This window comes from Chlorocebus sabaeus, chromosome 12, assembly GCF_047675955.1.
Source record: "Chlorocebus sabaeus isolate Y175 chromosome 12, mChlSab1.0.hap1, whole genome shotgun sequence".
Taxonomy (NCBI): domain Eukaryota; kingdom Metazoa; phylum Chordata; class Mammalia; order Primates; family Cercopithecidae; genus Chlorocebus; species Chlorocebus sabaeus.
The window spans coordinates 40651878-40675915 of NC_132915.1; the positions used below are offsets into that span (position 1 = coordinate 40651878).

The following is a 24038-nucleotide window of genomic DNA, read 5'->3' on the forward strand; positions in this document are numbered from 1 at the left end:
CAACTACTTTTTATTATACGAAAGGGTCATGTAGGTAGGAGAATTAAGTCTGATGTGGAGATGGATTTTCGATATAATAAGGTAAGTCAAATAAGCGGTCATTTTTGGTGTATCCATATAAAAACCAAAGTTACTTTTCTATCTTCTATTTTCTTATCTAATAAATAGCTTTCTGAAAATTATCTTTATATATACAATTGTACATATCTCCTTGGGGTCTAAGTGCTATGTTATCAAGTCTTGTAGCTACATGACTTTTTCTTTAGCAGGGAAATATACTTAATTTATTCTTATAATTGCATATTCTATTTATATAGAACTGTAAACTACAAACTTGTTTTGCTTAATCCTTTTAACGACTGTGTGACGAAGGCAGGCTAGAAGATATTAGCTTCCATTCTACAGACAAAAAATAAAAACACTTTACCCATATTTAGTATAACACAGAGCTGGATCATAAGCCTTGGGCCTCCATACTCATGATTGCTTTTTTCCATAATTTTGTAATACATCATTTTAAAGTAATCTGATTTCACAATGTTTTACAGTGTAATAGTAACATCTATAGCATCTATTCCTGGCAAATTTACTCTGAAGCCAACCAACCTAATTAATTATCTTAGAAGCTGGCACATTTTAAGGCACTGTTATACTGCTAACTCCGTTTCACAGCTGTTTGAGGGCCCCATAAGCCACAATTCCAGCAAAACTGATTGGAAAGGACCAGAAAATACAATGGTCAAGCATGTTTAACCTCGGTCTGGCACATCCTTGCCAATTGCTTGGGTGGCAAGCAAAGGTAACTAAGTAAAGGAAGTAGTGGAAAGGCTCACTTAGGAGCAGACGCTGATGAAAAACACTAGCAGTATCGGACCCACTTTTAGCAGGATTAAAATCCTGAGAAGCCCAGTTCCTGGTCTACTATCTGCTATATAATTATCAGCAAGACAAAGGGCAATCATTCTGGAGAGTAGAATATGAAGGGGAAAGGTTAATTAAACTGCCAGCCTAGGTAGCCAAAGCAGTGCTAATTTCATCCATGCCAAATGAAGAAACTGGTTTGTTCCTTCCTGATCTGGTTTTTTAGGAGAGAATTAATCAGAAACTAGGAAATTACATCCTGAAGCCCAGGGGGAGAAATGGTTGGCATTTCCCAGGATTATAGGTGGTTCACAGGAAAATAAAATATGTCCTCATAAACGGAAAAAGCTATCTCTCGGTAAGCTTTGGCCTTCCACAAGACATGGAACCCCAGACTAGCAAGATCAGGGCCTGGATGACCAATTCTAATTCAATAGCAAGACTTCCCAGATAAGGTACATAGATCCCTGAGAAAAAGGGTCTAAACACCCGAAAACTGCAAACAAAATTTTGAGTATATAAATGTTTTCCTGGTGAAAGAGGCCTTCATTCTCAAATCCCGATCTTTTGCAGAAAAAGACTAAGTCAGTTGCAGACTAGGATACAAAAGCCATCAGCTAGATACATTTAGAGCCAGCCTAGTGTGAGAGCTCTCAAAGACATCAGTGAAAATTTACAAAACAGAATCACAGCAGAGGGCCAGACGTGGTGGCTCATGCCTGAATCCTAGCACTTTGGAAGGCCGAGGCAGGTGGCTCATCTGAAGTCAGGAGTTCAAGACCAGCTTGGCCATCAAGACAAAATCGTGTCTCTACTAAAAAATACAAAAAAATAGCTGGATGTGGTGCCAGGTGCCTGTAAGCCCAGCTACTCGGGAGACTGAGGCAGGAGAATCGCTTGAACTCAGGAGGCAAAGGTTGCAGTGAACCAAGATCATGCCAGTGCACTTCAGCCTGGGCAAATAAAGTGAGACTCCATCTCAAAAAAAAAAAAAAAAGAAAAGAAAAAGAAAAAGAAAAAGAAAAAAAAAAATCACATCAGAGACAAAGGAGCACTTGATTTATTTTTTTTGCCATTTTTCCTAATTGTATTTCAAGTCTTTTCAAAGCAAAACTTTAGGAACCCCCATATTCAATTATGCCCCTGCACTCGGTCCACTGCTGTAGGAGTCTTAGGGAGTCTTACACAAATGCTTGAGCTGTGCATTCATTAACATTAAACCTCAGGATAGAAGATGTGCAAATCAGCACTCCTTCCTCCATGGCAGGTGCTGATTTCAGAGGAGACACTAGCCCACAAAGAAAACACTGGAATTTTTCCTTGAATCCAGACTGTGATGAGAAGTCCATGCCATAAATATCATAGACAACTCTATTTTCTTTAACACTTCCCTTCCAGTTTTTAAAGATAGAGCTGGAAATAACCTTCTCTGAGGATACTTGATAACACTTAAAAACAAAAACACGTGCACTAATGTGCTGTGCTTTCCAGTATACTGGTTCTAGTTCAGCTAGTGGATGAGCTGATTAATGCATTCGCCCTAATAGCCAGGTGAGCCCACCTCTTGAGGAAGCCCCCCTCTATTCTTGGTAGCTATGATGAGCCATGGAGATGTGGAAAGGGCATGAGAATCATGAAATCTCAGGAAATAGTTCTCCAGGAAGGCACTTTCATGAATGAGGTCTTCCAAACAAATGAAACCAAACCTCCCCAGGTGCTCCTCAATTACTCTGTTGTCTGTTAGAGAGGTGGTTTATTATTGACCATGGCTTGTCCATCTTTCAACATGGGTTCCTGGACAGGCTTCAGACTTGGAAATCCATAGGTCACACCAGGTTCTAGTATTCACAGCAGTTTTTAGACCCTCAGAGGTGACGAAGACACCATTGAAAATTTTCTTATTCAGGTAAAGTCTTGCGATGATTCTCCGCACCAGTAAACTCATACCATTAATCCTATGGATGCATACAAGGATGGCCAAGTAATGTTTATTTGGCTATTTCAAGGCATGAGGTTTCACTTACAGTTGTCTGGGATGCACTATGCCTCATTTCTGTCACCAAGAATCATGTAGCAATGATTCCAGTCACTTAAGCCTTAGTCCTTTTCCTCTGCTCCTTCCTTGACAAAAGTGCCGGCTTTACCTGAGTGGCTTTTGGAGCTTGATAAAAACTCTCTCCTTTTTCAGGAGATTTTTGGAAGCCAAAGACATTTTTATTTGCTCTTGATTCATCATCTTTTTGTGGTGGTGAGCCTGTAGTCTCAGCTACTCTGGAGGCTGTGGTGAGAGGATCATTCGAGCCTGAGAGTTGGAGGCTGCAGTGAGCTATGGTTGGGCCACAGCACTACAGCTTGGGTGAGAGAATGAGACCGTGTCTCAAAAATAAATAAAATAAAATCCAAAAATATATTTAGAAAAATATGTAAATAATGGTAGAAAGAAAAATGTGACTTAATGTACAGTAATTAAATATCCTATGCAAATTAAGATTTATCTATTCCTTCTCACTTTGGTGTCCATTTGCAAGGAATATTTTTTTCCACCCCTTTATCTTAAGTTTATGTGAGTTCTTACATGTTAGGTGAGTCTTCTGAAGCGAGCACAGACTTGGTTGTTGAATTCTTATCCATTCTGTCATTCTGTATCTTTTAAGTGGAGCATTTAAGTTATTTACATTCAACATTAGTAATGAGATATGAGATACTATTCTATTCATTGTGCCATTTGTTGTCTGAATACCTTGATTTTATGATTTTTTTCATTGTGTTATTGTTACATAGGTCTGTGAGATTTATGCTTTAAGGAAGATCTATTTTGATGTATTTGAAGGATTTGTTTCAAGATTTAGAGCTCCTTTTAGCATTTCTTGTAGTGCTGGCTTGGTAATGGTGAAATCTCTCAGCATTTGTTTTTCTGGAAGACTGTATCTTTCCTTTATTTATGATGCTTAGTTTCACTGGATACAAAATTTTTGGCTAATAATTGTTTTGTTTAAGGAGGCTAAAAATAGGACTCCAATCCCTTGTAGCTTGTCGGGTTTCTGCTGAGAAATCTGCTGTTGATCTGGTTTTCTTTTACAGATTACCTGATGCTTTTCTCTCACAGTGCTTAAGATTTCTTTCCTTTGTCTTAACTTTAGATAACCTGATGGCTATGTGCTTAGGCAAAAAATTCACATCTTTTTGCTATGAATTTACCACCTGCTCTTTGAGCTTCTTGTGTTTGGGTGTCTATATCTCTAGGAAGGCTGGGGGAGTTTTACTCAATTATTACCCCATATATGTTTTCCAAACATGTAGATTTCTCTTCTTCCTCGGGAACACCAAGTATCCTAGGTTCGGTTGTTTAACAGAGTCCTGAACTTCTTGAAGGCTTTGTTCATTTTTTTATTGCTTTTTTTTTGTCTTTGATGCATTGGGTTAATTCAAAACTCTTGTCTTCAAGCTCTGAAGTTCCTTTTTCTGCTTGTTTAATTCTATTGATGAGATATTCTAGTGCATTTTGCATTTCTCCGTGTCCTTTATTTCCAGAAGTTGTGGGAGTTTTTTTCCTTTTTTTTTTTTTTTTTTTTTTTTTTTGAGAAGGAGTCTTGCTCTGTTGCCTAGGCTAGAGTGCAGTGGCGCAATCTCCACTCACTGCAAACTCCGACTCCAGGGTTCAAGCGATTCTGCTGCCTCAGCCTCCCAAGTAGCTGGAATTACAGGCGCACACCATCATGGCTGGCTAATTTTTGTATTTTTAGTAGAGATGAGGTTTCACCATGTTGGCCAGGTTGGTCTCGAACTCCTGACCTCAGGGTGATCCACCCGCCTCGGCCTCCCAAAGTGCTGGGATTACAGGCCTGAGCTATAGCACCCCGCCATGATTTTTTTTTTTTTAATTTACTTAGGCTGCTTCACTGAAGATTTTTCATTTCATATCCTGTATCATATTTTCTGTTTCTTTAAGTTGGACTTCACCTTTCTCTGGTGACTGCTTGATTGACTCAATAATTGATCTTCTGAATTCTTTTTCTGGCAATTCAGAGATTTTGTCTTGATTTGGATCCATTGCTGGTGAGCTGGTGTGATCTTTTGGGGGTATTAAAGAACCATGCTTTGTCAAAGTACCAGAATTGTTTTCTGGGTACCTTCTCATTTGGGAAAGATTTCTCTATTCCACAAAGTGGAGATTTGTGGAACACTGAAATACTGTTTTATCACAATTGAGTTCAGCTGTGGCTTTATAATTCATAAATATATGACTACTATATTTCATATCAAAAACACTTGAAAAGCATATTTACATATTAATTTATTGACAGTTACTCTTTGCCAATGAGAAAAATTAGATGCCAAATAACTAAAAAGTTTAATAAACCTCTCTTGTCAAAAGAGCAGAATAAAGTACAGTTGGACTCCAAGAGTAGTGGTTTTTGTCTTGTGTTCTTATCTCACGTCAGTTTATGAGTACATTTCAGGCAATTTAAAATAAAATTAAACATCAAGTTGAGTTCACAAATGTCTATGCTATATTTAAAAATATTAAAGCTATTATCTTAAAATTTAAGTCTTAATTTTTAATCTTTTAAAATGTTTTACTATTTGGAAGATTCATTCCTACTTACATGCATGTAGCAGAAGGTATTGTAATAATGTAGCTAAAGATTTCCTGAAAATATTTTGTTCACGTTTGTTCTCATTCAAACTTTATACAACAATATATATCACTGAAACTAGATTTTGTGTTTTTAAAAAATTGCCTAAAAGTCAAATCATATTGATTCTTCTTTAGAGTTTACAAAACAGTAACACCAACTAAGATAAAGAACTATGGATACATATACTTTAGGCATGTGAAAATTAAAATACTTCCCTGAATCCCCAGATAATTATTTTTAAAAAGCAAGTGAGTTTCAATGAAAGTAAATGAAATAAACACTTGTTACTTCTTTTCTGAGTGAAATGAATGATGCAGTTAGGAATGTCTGCCTTATCAATTGCATCTCCTCTACTAATTTGTTCTCTTTAGGTATCTTATTCTCTCTCCAGTAAAAAAAAATAGCATGATAATTTTTTTTTCCATTTTCACAGAATAGTGAGTAAAATTACCTGTATTAAATGTGCTCTTTCTATGTGATCAAATGAACAAATACAATTATAATTTACCTTACTGCAATTAAAATATTGGTAACATGCTAAGTCACTGAATTTTCTCCATCCACCCAATTTTCTAGTCTTGAGTTGGATTTTATTTTTGCTTATTTCCTAAAACCTCAGTACAAAAGGATAACTAATTAATTATTTGGAAAATTGTAATTATTAATCTTGACATACAATACACATCTTATATTTCTTTCTGATAAGTTACGTTTCTAATATAAAGTTTGAAATAAGATGGTATACTGCTTTCCAAGTGTTTATTAGTATTCTTTCCTTAAATATATATCCTTACTTAAAGAATTTGTTTTTCTTTCTCAAGAATGAAAGCAATAAAAAGAAAATTAATTCTTATTTGATTTTGAAATTCTTCTTAGTTTCAAGTGAGACTATAAATGATGGTGACCAACAGGTATTTGGTGCCTGACATATTTTGAGTTTTAATTCTAAACCCTTTGTAATGTTATTACTTTTAATCCTTGCACACCTATATGACATAGGTGATATTTTTATCATTTAAAAAAGCTAAACTTCGCAGAAAGGGAAATTAACTCCCTTCAAGTCATATTGATAACAAATAGCATGAAAATATTCTACAAATTGTAATTTTAATCATCCTGCTATTTTCAATTTTTTTCTGTAGAGACTGGGAAAGAGTTTATACAAATGGCAATATTCACAGAGTCGACTAGAAGAAATACAAGAAGATAAGCTAAATAGATTTTGTTGTTGCATGTTTAGGTAACATCCTCCAATCTAATATTTGCCAGTAGAAAAACTAATGATGTTTTCTCATTAATATTTTAATAGTTCCTAAATTCAAATGAAGAAATGGGATATTATTTATTGGGCCATTCCAAACCCATCACAATATAAATTTTCACTATTATTTTAACATAAGACTACTATTGTGTAAATTAATATTTACTAGTTAATAAGTTAATATTACTAATATTATTTTGTAAATTACACACTTCATGTGAGCAAATAGCAATTCTATAATGCTTATCATTGTACCTCTAGAAGAGTGCCTTAGCCTTGGCACCATTTACATTGTGAATGGTATAACTTTTTGCTATAGGGCTGTCCTGTGCATTGTAGGATGCTTAGAAACATTCCTGTCCTCAACCCATTACGTGCCAGTAGCAACCCCCAACTTTGACAACCAAAAATGTCTCTAGATATTGCCAAATGTCCTTTCAAGAATAAAATTTTCTCTAGTGAGAACTACTGCCCTGTTGCATGGTAACTGGTACATAGTTATACATTTTTATTAGTTTTTAACTTTGAAAGTTTATGCATATATAGTTTATTTACATAAATTAGAGAATATATAAATAGCTTACACTAAATAGTAAATCAGCAGGTGATCTGCCATTAGTTGTCATATGGTAGTGTTTAGAACAAACACAATAGATTTTCATATGAATATTTTGAAAGTTTTAGGCAAGAGTAGGTGTAAAGAAAATCTATGTGTAAATTACTGCACACAAATCAAAGCGATTAAAGCACATGTTGCTTGCATGCATTTATCTCTATTATGTTATTTGAATCTAATTTAAATACACACAGGTGTACATTCCTTTTTAATTTATTATTAGTTTGGTACAAAACTAATTGTGTTTTTGTCATTAAAAGTAATGATTGCTTTATCAGCAATCACACTTACTATTTGATGCTGTTGACAAGAAATAATATGGAGAGGAATCCGGGAAGAAGGGCACATTTCTCCTTAAATCACAATGTTATAGTCAGCTCAGGCTGCATAATAAAAATCCATAGACTGAGGGGGCTAAACAACCCATATTCATTTCTTACAGTTCCACAGACAGAAATCCAAGATCAAGGTTCTGGTAGATTTGGTTCCTGATAAGAACTGTTTTCCTGGCTTGCAGATGTTCATCTCCTTGCTGTGCACTCACATGGTGGATAGAAATGAGAAACCTGGGTCTCTACTGCTCTTCTTAAAAGAACATTAATCTCATCCTGAAGCATCCACTGCATGACCTCATCTAGTGACTGCATGACCTCATCTACTTACTTCCCAAAAGCCCCACTTCAAAATACCATCATACCGGGGGTTAGGGCTTCAACATACGAATTTCGAGGAGACACAAACATTTAGTCTATAATAACAGTAAGATCATGAGATCAAAGTAATAGATTTGGGCTATGACAATTTTCATACATTTACTAATGGATTGTTGAAAATAGAGATTAGTTTGTTACTCAAATTATTTGTAGGTAAAATATATATATATGTGTGTGTGTATATATTTATGTGTGTGTGTATATATATATGTGTATATATATATATAAGCTACTGAATTCTGACAGCCTAAGGTAATGACAAAAACTTACTAGGTAATGAATTGCACTGCCAGGAGAAATAAGTAACATACTAAAATTAGAAGTACTTAAGGCTGGGTGCGGTGGCTCAAACCTGTAATCGAGCACTTTGGGAGGCTGAGTCATGTGGATCACCTGAGGTCAGGAGTTCGAAACCAGCCTGACCAATATGGTGAAACCCCATCTTTACTAAAAATACAAAAATTAGCAAGCCATGTTGGCGTGCACCTGTAGTCCCAGCTACTCAGGAGGCCGAGACACGAGAATTGCTTGAACTGGGAGGCGGAGGTTGCAGTGAGCTGAAATTGTGCCACTACATCCCAGTCTGAGTGACGGGGTGACACTTGCATCTCAAAAACAAACAAACAAACAAACAAACAAAAAGTACTTAAATTTTTACCAGAAAAAAGACTCAGAAGAAAAAGTTATTTTGATAGTGTTTCACCTACAACTTTCAGAGAAAATAAAATACCCTCAACATTCCAATGGGTTAGCAAGATTGCACTTCAGATGTGTGTGCATAGGTGTGTCTGTTTAGTATATGTAATAATGACATGTATGGATTCTATAACAAATATTTAAAATTATTTTTATAAATATAATTTTTAATTATACAAATTATTTGCAGGAATTTATTTTTTAACTTCCTACTCTACTTTTGTAAGCCCTGAAAAATATCCTAAATTTAATACAAGTCTGAAACATTTATTTAGTTGCCTCTCCAAGGGCTTTCCTAGGCTCCAAAGGTATAAGATAATTAGAGTAACAACCTTTGCCTCTAGCAGATAAAAATTTAGAGAAACTTAGCAGCTACTGGTTAAAACAAGCAAACAAACAAAAACCTTCAACTAGAGAACTTCATAGATTTTAAATGAAAAAAAAATCTTACTTGTTTTGGAATATGCATATTGCAAACAAGCAAACTTGAGATTTGAGAAAAAGACAGCATGTTTTGTATGAGTGAGAGGGCCTCCCAAAACCATTTTGCATGGGATAAAAATTACAAAGTTCTAGAGAGTTATGAAAAACAATACATGAAAAAGAAAGGTAATAAATTGATCTCAATTGAAATATCGGAATTATAGCAATCATTTTCTACAGTCCAATTTAGCTAGTTTTAAACAAATTCTTATAGATCTTTTTTCTTCTCTGCCATCATATAACCATCCTTCATCAGATATTATTTACTCTATCTTCCAAACATATTGCTACTTCTTCCTTACCACCCCTACTGGTAGTACTCTTGTCTAAGCTATTATTGCTTATCTGATGTTGTGGTCAGAAAAATATGCCGCTTCAAATTCTTACTTCATATATGAGTGAGAACATGCTAAATATATCCTTCTGTGCCTGGCTTATTTCACTTAACATAATGTTCTTCATTACACATTTTATAACTGTATTAAAATATCACATATATACCATAATTATATACAACAATTATATACTCATTAAAATTAAAAGAAAGAATTCCTGCTTCAAGAGGCTTGCTGGATTAATACATCTATCTTCAGCTCTTTGAAATCCAAAGTTGCTTTGTGCTAAAGCCAAACTTTCCATGGGCTGCTCCCCACCAATGACAGCACGACAAAGATCTAAGTCACATGCCTTCCTCAGAGATGTGGGATCCACGTAGCAAGATGTTCTTGACTCTAGAATTCCCTGTCAGCCTTGCCAAACTTTCTTAGATATGTACCGAAATCGAAGACCAACTCTCCCTCCCTCCCTCCCTTCCTTCCTTTTCCTCCCTTCTTCCCTCCCTCCCTCCCTCCCTCCCTCCCTCCCTTCCTTTCCCTCCCTCCCTCCCTCCCTCCCTCCCTCCCTCCCTTCCTTCCTTCCTTCCTTCCTTCCTTCCTTCCTTCCTTCCTTCCTTCCTTCCTTCCTTCCTTCCTTCCTTCCTTCCTTCCTTCCTTCCTTCTTCCCTTCTTTCCTTTTTCAGGATAGTCAGACCTTAACCTAGGTCTTTTGGCTCTCCCAGCCTCCTCTAGTCCCGTCTCCATTTTCCCTCACAGACATTCCCTTCAATAGATCTCTTGTACATGGAATCCTGTCTTGAAATCTGCTTGCTTCCCACAAGATCAAGAATAACACACCATTGTTATTAAAGTAATATTCCAAGTGATCTTGCTCTTTTATTCCCCAACAGACAATCCTCATTAACCAGACAGCTAGAATTCTCTTTTAAAAATGTAATTCAGAATATTATTTCTATATCATATCCCCCTACAGCTTTTCTGCATATTCTGATTAAATACCAAAGTCCTTAAATTTTATAAGACTGAGACCCTTGTATTAATATGTGCTGTTCTATCATCTGGGAATTATCTTTACCAAATAACCACATGACTTATTCCTTCACCTACTTTAAATTTTTACTTAAACTTTAACATTTAAATGAAGCTTCCCTGAGCACCCTTTTCAAAATAGCAACATTCTGCAGCCTTCAGATATCTTCTGTCTCCTTTTCCTACTTTCCACTGAATGGCTGCAGCAGTGCTCTCTGGTTGCCTAACAACATATGGCAGACACTAAAGGGACCATAGTCCCCTCATACCACTCCCACTCCTTTACTTCTAGCCTCAATTCCATGAAGCTCTCTAGGTTATCAGTACAGATATGCAACTCCCGTGGGCATCTGATTATTTCAGCCAAAAGTTGTTTGACCTCTCTGGCAAAGCATCTTAATGATTATAAAATCCAGAAGCCATATGTTTGGATTCTACCTGTCTCCTAGAGTCCTTACAAAATGCGGAACAGTAATGAAGAGCACTCTTTTGGAAACAATCCAAACTGTATAATTGCAAGCCTGGCCCCTGCACACCTTTCTGTAGCACAAGAGTCTTTAGAAATCTATTTTTTATTTCACTGCTAACCCTTAGTCTGTGAATTCTAGTCTACACCATGTGTGCTGATTCCCTCAACCCTTTATTAGATAGCATTTCAAAATACCATATATTTTATTTGTGTCACATAATATTTGCCTCCCTAATTTAAAAGGTAAAATCCATGACGTGGATTATTTTGCACCTTTTCTTTTTTACTTACATATTTCCAGTACCTATAATACAGTAGTCACTGAAGAAACAGTTTTGAATACATGAACATACACATGGATCAATTGCATATGGATAAAAGTTGTGGACAAAATCATCAGTCAAAATATTTATGAATTTTGCTAAATAAATAAAACATTATGAAAACCACTCCACAAAAACAAAAATGTTAACATTCTACATGCACAAGGAGTTCAAACAATTTTATGAAAAAAATTAACTTATAATAAGTGGAGTAGAAAATGAGTGAACAATATTCCTCAAAAAAACAAATGAAAGAGGAAATAGAAAAATAAAGTTTTAATAAAAATATTAAAATAGGCCAGGCCCGATGGCTCCCGCCTGTAATCCCAAGACTTTGGGAGGCCGAGGCAGGTGGAACACCTGAGGTCAGAAGTTCGAGACCAGCCTGGCCAACATGGTGAAATCCCGTCTGTACTAAAAATACAAAAATTAGCCAGGCATAGTGGTGGGCACCGATAATCCCAGCTACTCGGGAGGCTGAGACAGGAGAATCGCTTAAACCTGGGAGGCGGAGTTTACAGTGAGCCGAGATAGCTCCACTACACTCCAGCCTGGGCAACATAGCAAGACTCAAACAATATATTAAAATAAAACAACAGTGTTTTCACCTATCTACTTTGCAAGAATCAAACAATAATGATAATATTCAATGTGACTAAGACTTCAGAAAGCCAATTAACTGTTTTCTACATTGGTTTATATATATTTTCTGGAGGTCAATTGAGAAAGCAATTTCAAAATTTTAAAATACCAATTTTCTTTGAAGAAAAGCTGCAATTCGCTTTTCGATCCACCATCTGTGGCGGAGCCGCCACCAAAATGCAGATTTTCATGAAAACCCTTACGGGGAAGACCATCACCCTCGAGGCTGAACCCTCGGATACGATATAAAAATGTAAAGGCCGAGATCCAGAATAAGGAAGGAATTCCTCCTGATCAGCAAAGACTGATCTTTGCTGGCAAGCAACTGGAAGATGGACATACTTTGTCTGACTACAATATTCAAAAGGGGTCTACTCTTCATCTCGTGTTGAGACTTCATGGTGGTGCTAAGAAAAGGAAGAAGAAGTCTTACACCACTCCCAAGAAGAATAAGCACAAGAGAAAGAAGGTTAAGCTGGCTGTCTGGAAATATTATAAGGTGGATGAAAATGGCAAAATTAGTCGCCTTCATCGAGAGTGCCCGTCTGATGAATGTGGTGCTGGGGTGTTTATGGCAAGCCACTTTGACAGACATTATTGTGGCAAATTTTGTCTGACTTATTGCTTCAACAAGCCAGAAGACAAGTAACTGTATGAGTTAATAAAATACATGAACTAACAAAAACAAAAAAAAAGAAAAGAAAAACTACAATTCCACACAATTGCTAATGTGTGAAGGTTAATATAAAACATTATATAATTGTATTTTTTAACTGATAGACTTTATTCTTTAGAGCAGTTTTAGGTTCACAGCAAAACAGAAAAGAAAGTATATAGAGTTCCCAAATCCTCCCCTATACTCTCACCAAACATCCACAACATGCAGTCTTCCCCGACACCAACATGTCATATCATTATGGTACATTTGTTATAACCAGTGAACCAACATTAACACATTATCCACCAAAGTTCATAGTGCTCATTAGGGCTCACTCTTGGTTTTGCACGTTCTATGGGTTTTGACAGATATGTAATGGTATGTATTCACCATTACAGCATCACACAGAATAATTATTCATCTCTTTTTTCATCCGCTTTTTTCCTGTCATCACCACTCCACTGTAAGTCCTGGGTACTGTCTCCATGGTTTTGCCTTTTTTGGAATGTCATATTTTAAACCATATATATATAGCCTTTTCAGATTGGCTTCTTTCACTTATCAGTAGGTTTTTAAGATTTTTCCACATCCTAACTCATATTTTTCCAGCTCTAAATAATATTCCATTGTATGATTACACCACAGTTTATTTATCCATTTACATAATTAGAGATATCTTGGTTGCTTCCAAGTTTTAGTCATTATGAATAAAGCTGCTATATACAATTGTTTATGTTTTTGTTTGGACATATTTTCAATACATTTGGATAAATAAGAAGGAATGAGTCTGCTGGTACAAGTATGTTTAGTTTTGTAAAAAACTGCCAAACTTTCTTCCAAAGTTGCAGCACCGTTTTGCATTCCCACCAGCAATTAATATGAGTTCTTATTGCTCCATCCTCTTCAGTGTTTGGTGTCAATGTTTTGGATTTTGGCCATTCTAATAGGTGTGTAGTGCTCTGTTACTGCTGTTTTAATTTTTAATTCACTAATGACATACGCAGATAAACATATTTTCATATGCTTATTTGCCATTGTATGTTTTTGATGAAGTGTCTCATTTTTTAACCATTTCTTAATTGGTTTGCTTTTGTTTTTTATTGTTGAGTTTTAAGAGTTTTCTGTGTATTTTTCATTTCGGTCTTTTACCAGATATGCATTTTACAATATTTTCTATTTTCTCCTGGTCAGTGGCTTGTCTGTCATTCTCTTAACAGTGTCTTTTGCAGGGCAGAAGTTTTTAATTTTAATAAAGTCAAATATCAATATTTATTATGGATCATGCTTTTTGCTTTGCATCTAAAAAGGCTGTTACCAAAACCAAGGTTATCTAGATCTTCTCCTATGCTCTAATATCTTCCAGGTGTTTTACAGTTTTAAATTTAACATTTAGTTCTATTATTAATTTTATGTTCTTTTTGCAAAAAACATATGATGTTTATCTAGATTTTTTTTTTTTTTTAAATATGTGGATGTCTGGTTATTTTAGCACCTTCTGTTTAAAAGTCTATCCTTTGACAGTTGAATTGCCATTGCTCTTTGTTAGAGTATCTGACTATGTTTGTGTGGGGTTGATTTACAAGTTTTCTGTTCTGTTTGTCTATCCTTTCATCAATATGACAGTATCAATTACTGTAACTTTATGGTAAGTATCACAATTAAGCAGTATGAGTCCTCTGATTTTGTTTTTCTCCTTCAAAGACATTTTTACTAGTTTTTGACTTTTATTGTAAACTTCAAAATCAGTTTGCTGATATCTACCATATAACTTACTGGGATTTTGGTTGAGATGGCAAGGAATTTATATATGTCAAGTTAGGAAAAACAGACATTTTAACAATATTGAGTCTTCTATCCTTCAAGACAGGTTATCTCCTCATTTTTTATTTAGATCCTATTTGATTTCTGTCTTCAGAGTTTTGTAGTTATCCTCATATAGATATGATAACATATTTTAGTAGATTTATACCTAAGTATTTCATTGTGAGGGTCCTAATGTAAATGGTATTCTGCTTTTTAATTTCAAATTCCAATTGTCTATTGCTGCTATATGGAAAAAGAATTGATTTTTTAATAATATTTATATTTTGAAAACTTGCTATAATTGTTTATCAGTCCCAAGAGGTTTCTGTTGTTGTTGAAGATTCTTTTGGATTTTATACATAAACAATCCTGTCACCTATGTACAACAACTATTTTATTTATTCTTTCCCAATTTGTATACTTTTTATTTCCTTGTCTTTTTGCTTTAGATAGGACTTCTAGTGTGATGTTGAAAATTGGTGGCAAGAACATGATATCCTTGCTCTGTTCTTGATCTTAGAGGAAAATAGTTTTTCATCATAAATACGTTATCTCTATGTTTTTGTGTAGATTTTTCTAATTTGAGGAAGTTCCTCTCTATTTCTAGTTTGCTAAGAGCTTTTATCATAAGTGAATATTATTTTTATGAAATGATTTTTCTTCATTTATTGAAATGTTCATGTGATTTTTTTAATTGATGAAACAGATTATATTAATTGTTTTTCCAATGTTAAACCAGCCTCGTATGCCTGGAATAACATGACATTTATCATGCTTAGTACTCTCTGAGATTTCTGGATCTGTGTTTTGTTTGCTTGATTTTGTTTTGTCATTAATTTTGGAAAATCTCAGTCTTTAGTATTTCAAATATATCTCTGATTCTTCCTTTCTTTCTTCAAATTCTAGTATTTCCATTATGTGTATGTTACACATTTTGTAACTGTCCTCTGTCCTTGGATATCCTGATGTGTCTTTTTCACTTTTTTTCCTGTTTGCATTTTACTTTTGGAAGTTTCTACTGATATTTCTCTAAGTTCACTGATTCATTCCTCAGTCATGTCAAGTCCACAGATGAGCACATCAAAGGAATTTTTTAATTTCCATTCTAGTGTTTTTGGTTTCTAGCTTTTCCTTTTGATTCTTTCTTAGAATTTTTGTCTCTGTGTTTATGTAACCTGACTGTTCTTTTAGTTGTCCAATTTTTATTTTAGCACATTTAGCATATTAATTACAGTTATTATAACTCCTAATGTGATTCCACAACCTCTCCCATATCTGAGTCTGGTTCTTATGCTTAAGTCTCTTCAAACTATGTTGAGGTTTTTATTTATTTGCTTGTTTGTATGTCTTGTCAATTTTTGTTGAAAGCTGGGCATAATACACTGAGTAAGAGGAATGACAGTAAATAGAACTTTACTATGACATTTTATGGTTATTTAACAAGGAGTTAGTCTATGTTTATTGTTTGCTATAACTTTAAGTGTCTGAAGCTTCATTTTTCCTGTTTTTGTCTCCCCTATTGGCCTTGGGTTTCCCTAGAGATTTATTCTTAAGTAAGGTCTGAGAAATACATTTCTGACAGTTGTATTCTCCTGTTATGATATTCCTGTTATGATACAGGAGCCCAATTTATGTTGTGGTAAGATTCTGGGAAAGAGGAAGTGTTCTATATTTCTGTGATTATGCTTCAGTCTTTTGGTGAGTCTGTGCCCCTGGGTTTTGACCTTCATAATTGCTTCTCTGTTTCTACTCCCTCCTCCCTCTTCGAAGCTAGATAAGAAAAGCAGAAGAATATTGGAATTTGATACTTCCCTTCCCCCATGTGAACGCTGGAGGTGGCTAGGGTTGAGTATTTCTCTTTCACCAGGTTAATTAACTTCTGCTAAAACCCAAGGTAAATTAGGTTCAGGTAAAATTGCTTCCCTGGTAGTCAGTTTATTTCCCCCCAACTCAGTAAGGAGCACTAGAGGATCTTCCTCTGAATGACACCATAAAATCTTTATAGGGCTACTGGAGATAAAACTCATGAAAGTATGCCCTCTCTCCAAGACTGTGCCTCTCGGTAGTCTTAACTGTCAAGCTTGTTCATACGGAGCCTCTAGAAATGCATGAACTACATGTTAAGCTTTTCTACTCTGGTACTAGTTTCAGAGGAGAATATTGCTCCTAGGCTTCTGCTCCAGCAAGTTGTGATTCTTTGGGTCACCCATCTTTCCATGGTAAGGAGCACCAATTTGCTGTTGACCTCACATACTGATGGATCTAAGAAGAGTTGTTAATTTTCAGTTGGTTCATCTCTTTTCTTATTGTAAGGATGGGAGTGATGACTTCCAGGCCTCTTACAAGAAAAAATGAAAACAAGAATTTTATAGTTCTATTTTATTAATTTGTTTCATTATTATTACCTACAGATGACATGTATATATGATATATATAAATATGAGATATTCATAAGACATTGGAGTTAATTGTTTTTAGAAATGTGAAGGTGTGATATCAATATCAAAAGTAAATTGCATTTCAATATTTGAGCAAAAACAGTGAGTAAACTTTTTAAATAATTGCATTTAAAATTGTAGATACAATAGAATAAAGAAGAATAAATTCAAACCCTATAAGCAGATCCCTTTAACTAGAAGAATGAGCAAAAATCTGATGCACGATGGAAAGAGATTTTAATTTTAAAGTAGGCAATATTTTTGAGCCTGTTAAAGAAAATAAAGTACTATAGATATGTTGCCACAACCACTTCTATGAAGGAATAAAGCACAGCTTTCAGAAAAATAGTCACGTTTATGAAAGTGTATCATTAACTAAGTCATCTTTCATCACCATTGAATATCAACTTTTTTACTCTATTGTAAGGATGGAGAAAATTGATTATTATAAGTATACATATAAATTAGAACTTAAAAAGAGCAAAATAAAATGCAAATAGTGACTCTCAACAAGCCTGGTAAAATAATAAAATTATTATTGTACGTGTTTTAATTATTTAGGTGTTTTTAAAATAATTAAATAATTAAATTATTTTTTTAAATAATTAAAAAAATTATTTTAATTATTGTATGTGTTTAAAGAATTTAATAATTCTTTAAAAAATTATTTTAAAGAAAAAAGTGCACGCTATTAAAATATTAAAATATTGTTTAAAAATCTAAACTATATATAAACATTAGATAATTTACTCAGGCAATCAGGACTGGTACAAGTAAATAAAAAGTATATAATCATTCTTTTTAACAGCAAGACTAAAAATATACTATTTTTTTAATGCTGACAATTATACTAATGAAGATTAAGATATTAAATATTTTTTTTCGCCAGGCACTGTGGCTCACGCCTGTAATCCCAGCACTTTGGGAGGCCGAGGCGGGCAGATCACCTGAGGTCAGGAGTTCCAGACCAGCCTGACCAACATGGAGAAACCCTGTGTCTACTAAAAATACAAAATTAGCTAGGTGTAGTGGCACATGTCTGCAATCCCAGCTACTTGGAAGGCTGAGGCAGAAGAATTGCTTGAACCCGGAGGTGGAGCTTGCAGTGGGCCGAGATTGCACCTCTGCATTCCAGCCTGGGCAACAGAGCGAGACTCTGTCAAAAAAAAAAAAAAAATTAATCAGGAAGATTGTAAAAACGAAGTAGTAAGCCTTTCTTGATTCTAAGAAACAATAAAACACAGGGCATAAAGAACGAATATAGGAATAAAGCCTTTAAAAAAAGATTTTAAGGTTTGATAAATTGTTATAAATTGGATTTCTTTTTCTATTTTACACTTATTACAACAGGCCTACTTAGTGATTTTAAATTATCTCATTTTTTCCTATGGACTCAAATAAGAATATATATTATATATTACTCATATACACATAAACAGAGACACAGAAATGCAGAAAAGAAGAAAACTTAAGAGAAAAATATTTATATTGGTAAATTAAATTAACAGCAAAGCTATATCTTTTGTGAATACGTATGCACTAAAATGATATGTAAAATGTATACAATATAAACAATTAAAATAAATTGACAGCCAGAAAGTAATGATGGGTTGTCTGCACAATGTTTTCAGTCATTGACGAAGGAATAAAATGAAATACACCCACACATATATATATATATATATATATATATATATTCACACAGATATATTTAAATACACATTTTTACATACATAACTAATATCATTACATTCATTTCAAAAGAGCTCATAAAATTTCATGAATTAACCATTAAAATATTGAATCTGGAGCAATAATATAATTAAAGCAAAAGTTAAAGCAAAATCGATACATTTGAAAGTAGCCAAAACCTTAGAACTGACTAATATAATAGAAAATTTTCAAAAACGAGAGCAAAACAAGGGACAATACTAACAATGTATAATTTGATCACAGTTACTCAGAATTAGCACCACTAATATACTTAACAGACTCCAAAATGCCCTAATGTATGGCAAATTTTTAGAAATATACGTTTATCTAAATTTGTCAAGAGGTGCAAAATATAAAGATAGCTATACATGAATTAAGACATCGGCCATATTTATTTTTCAAAATATGCTGATGGCTCAACTGGTTTAAGTGCAAGACATAGCATATTTCAGGGAGGACAAATAGTATCTGAGGGATTCAGCTGCAGAAAACAGAATTTATGCCAGCTATTAATGTATTTTTAAAATTTGGTTGATTTATAGAAATATAGATTTGTTGAAAAACTAAAAAATGGAAGCTTGGCTGAGCTTTTAGGAAAAACTCTCAGAGTCACAGCAGATATCAGTTTTCTGCCTTTATATATCAAGTCAGTGTTTAATCAACTGCTATGCAGTATTGGTTCTACTATTGTCCCTCTTTCACCATGATCTAAACTATGAAATGAGTGTTCTGCATTTTTCCCATACCTTTTATGAAGCTAGGAGGTTTTACCGAAGCATCTCTGATATAGCAACAAGAAAATCTAAGGTCTTTTGGACCATACTAGCTAGCGGAATGGTCAACCATCAAATGATTGGTCTCCTTCTCATGCTGCTTTATTTCTATGTTCCAAATTCCTTATATATTCTTCTTATTGGTGCAACCTATACCACATCTGAAACCCTAAATCCAAGGCAGTCTAGGATATGTATTTTTCCATACAAAGGAAAGATTTCACAATCCATAAAAAAAAAAAGCTGATACAGCTAATGACTGGCAAAATGATTATCAAACAGATCCAGAGAACCCTGCGTAGGCCAAACACAGTTTTGAGAATTCCAAGAGACTACCATTTATGTGAAGTTTCATTTATCAACAGTTGTCGCATGATAAATTAAAACTGAATTTCAGAGGTATGTATTTATTATTTTATTTTATTTTATTATTATTTTTAAATATGTTAAATAATTTATTAAATGTTAACATAGCACTTTTTCCCATGGAAAAATGTTTATATTTTCCAAAAGGGAAAAATTGTAGTATGAATTTTGGCATGCTTTTACATTTTTCAAATTTTCTTTCATCTGTATTTGAATAGAAGCAGTTGGGTTCTTCACATTTTCTTCTGTATTCAACCTATTATTCTCTTATGTTACTTTGTTTTAATACACACACACACACACACACACACACACACACAAATTGGCCTAGCCCAGATAATGTCATTGGAAAGGAAGAACTTTGTGTAGTTCTGAAAAGTTCTCAGGCCATACTTTTCTCAGAATATATATATTTCTCTCTCTCTCTCTACATATGTATATGGTTATGTATACATATCTACATATGTGTATGTATATGTAGAAAGAGATAAATGAATATATATAAGAATGTATAGCTGTAAGAATTAAATATTAATTTATATATATTTACAAATTAAGCTATTTAAACTCTACTACATTTAAGTTGAAGATGAAATAATCTCAAAACATTTTTACAGAGGAAAAAAAAATTAACAACAAAACCTTTCTGATATAAAGCCTAGAAACAAATACCACATTAATTAAAGAAAGACCAATCTCAGTAATGAACAACACACACACATAAGTCCCAAATACATTTTAAAAAGTTGATATAGTGATGTCAAATAATTATATCTAATTAAACATGCAGATTTTAATCCAAAGGCATAAAATATATTTAGCAGTAGGCAGTGTATTAATTAAATCCATTGCTCTTATATTTCAAAAGTATAAAATATAATCAAAAACAAATCACTGACATCGACATTAAAATTTATTGATAAAATTAAGAATATTATAACATTATAACAAAAAACACAAGCCCTAATAATCGGCTATATGCTTTGTATTTATTTACTAGTGAAATATTACAGGTATTCTCATTAATGTCAGAAAAATACTAAAATGATTTTACTTTTGATATAATGAGCAATAAGGATATATATTTAAGACATCTGAAAGAATATGCCGTATATAAACAGTGTTACTCTCTGGTGTGAGATAATTATAGAGATTCCTTTTTGCATATTCTGTTTATTTAAAATTAATATGTCTTATTTACATAGTAAAACATTTTTAAAGAAATTTAAGTAAAGGTTGCTTACACAAGAGACTTAACAAAATCAAGACTTAACCAAACCAGAAAGTGTAGATATAATTGATGGCGACTCATACAGCAGGGAGATTCAGAAAAAGAGAATAAAGATGGCAAAATCACTTTCAGGCAAAATATGTTTTAAGAAAAAAATAGTACAGAAAGTCAAATGGTGTATTTCATATAACTACATCTCATGAACAGCAACATTAGGTCTGTATCAGACATTAACTTTTGTGGGACAATGGCATAGACTGAAAACACACATTCAGTGAAAATCACTTTCAAATAGAAGCAAAAATGACAAAAACACAAAGATAAGACTGACAAATTATAAGACTTGCCATGAAGAAACCATGACATTGGTGGCCATTGCAGCTAGACCTCTGACCATTCCAGAGCTGGCTTAATACAATGAATAAAGACACAACAGTAATAAGAAACTTTACCACACTCTTAACAGTCTTTAAGATGTTTATTTATACTATTTATATTCACTATTGTGAATAGTGCCGTATGTTTATTGTGGCACTATTCACAATAGCAAAGACTTAGAATCAACCCAAATGTCCATCAGTGACAGACTGGATTAAGAAAATGTGGCACATATACACCGTGGAATACTATGCAGCCATAAAAAAGGATGAGTTCGTGTCCTTTGTAGGGACATGGAAGCAGCTGGAAACCATCATTCTCAGCAAACTATCGCAAGAACAGAAAACCAAACACTGCATGTTCTCACTCATAAGTGAGAATTGAACAATGAGATCACTTAGACACAGAAAGGGGAACATCACACACCGGGGCCTATTGTGGGGAGGGGGGAGGAGGGAGGGATAGCATTAGAAGATATACCTAATGTAAATGATGAGTTAATGGGTGCAGTACACTAACATGGCACATGTATACATATGTAACAAACGTGTACGTTGTGCACATGTACCCTAGAACTTAAAGTATAATAAAAAAAGAAAATCTGAAGTTGCTGTAAAGCAGACATAGACATTTTGAATCATATTAAAATATTGAGTATATATTTTATATGCTAATTTTTATCATATAGTATGTTATAGATAATATAAAATCAATGCTGCATAACTATTATTTCCAAAATAAAATAAATGATCACATTGTAAATCCTTAAGATGAAATTAAATATTAGAATAGTCTTTAAAATGTGCATAATTTCAGAAGTATGTGTAAGAATATAATTCTCATCTTATAACTCAACTTTATTATTTTGAACCTCCAGTCTAACAATATGGTTAAAATCTAACCTTTTCAATATTTAATGACCACCTAGTATGCATTTTACAGTATGGGTTGTTTCCCATTTAAAATCTCCAAAGACACAAATCATGCAAATAATAAATCATATGCTATAGTATTACCATATTGTGAATTTCAAAATACCATGGAATATAAATCTGTAAATAACAAACTTATACTATTCACCCAAACCCTAATAGTGATCCTTCATAATCATATTTCAAATTTTATCTACTTTACACTACAATATGATTTCTTTTTGCTGTAATATATGAATTTTTTTTAAGTTAGATTACTGAATAGTACTATGTTAATTTTCCATAATCAAACAATTCACATCATGAATATTAGATAATTTACTGATCATGCCCTTTCATTGCATGTAATTGAAATTTACATTGTGGTTTTCATTTGCATTTCCCTGATGATTGGTGATGTTGAACGTTCTTTCCTAAAACACAACATTTATCCACTGTTGGTGGGAATGTAAATTAGTACAACCTCTATGGAAAACATTATGGAGATTTCTCAAATAAATAAAAGTAGATCTACTATTGGATCCAGAAATCTTTCTACCAGGTATCTAATCAAAGGAAAATAAGTCATTAATCCTATCAAAAGATACCTGCATACATATTTATTGCAGTAAAATTCACAGTTGCAAGATATTGAATCAAGCTAAGTGTCCATCAACTGAAGAATGGATAAAGAATACGTGATAGATATCACATTTTCATCTGTATAATCTCCCAGGGAATACCACTCAACCATTAAGAAAGAATGAAATAATATCTCTTGCAGCAGCTTGGATGAAACCAGACGCCATTATTCTAAGTGAAGTAACTCAGGAATAAAAAATCAAATACCACAAAGACAGAGATACTGAGTGGTATAATGGACATTGGAGAATCAGAAGTGGGGAGGGTAGGGAATCAAAAATTAGCTATTCAGCACAATGCACACTATTTGGGTGATGGGTACACTTTTAGTGTGGCTTTTAGCCCCAAATTTACCACAATACAATTTAACCATGTAACCAAAAATCACTTGTACCTCTAAAGCTAATGAAATTTTTTAAAAAAATAAATTTACAAATAGATACAAAGTGAGATTTTTAAAGAGATGGTAATTTTTACACAATGTTTATTGGGATCAGATATTTAAGTCTTTATTTAATATGTTATTTATCTATTAAAAATGAGATAGTCCCTTATTGTAAATATGGGAGAATGACAATGAAAGAATTTAAATAAAAAGTCCAATTGCCAAGGAATGTATAAAAGATGAACTTACCTTTATGAAATATATAGGTGAACGACCTGTGTGTAAGTTTATATTAAAGGAAGTTGTGTAATGATTCCCACCAATCCTAAGGTGAAGTATCTCTTTATCCTCCCACTGCTGAATCACAGGAGATTAACTTTTTCTCCAAGTCTCTAATTATGTGCTGAGTAAGGTTATAGAAAAATTATTTCTCTTTAAATAACATGTTCCATAAAATTAGTCAAGAATTATCATTATACTCCAGGAAGGTTTGCAGATAAGCAGGTCATCAATCTAGACCAACTGAGATTAAATACATGCTATGCAGCCTATGCTCATAAACTTGGGTCAAAATATTTATAATGAATATTTTTATATACTTATTTTACAGCAGCTATATAGTATGAAAATCACCAACATAAAAATAATTAAACTGAATATGTGTAAAACCGG

General features: G+C 33.6%; 1 pseudogene; it reads left to right on the forward strand.

The window, feature by feature from the left end:
- The first annotated feature begins 12225 nt into the window (after positions 1 to 12225).
- LOC103219451 (ubiquitin-ribosomal protein eS31 fusion protein-like) lies at positions 12226 to 12734 on the forward strand (annotated as a pseudogene).
- Positions 12735 to 24038: the final 11304 nt, after the last annotated feature.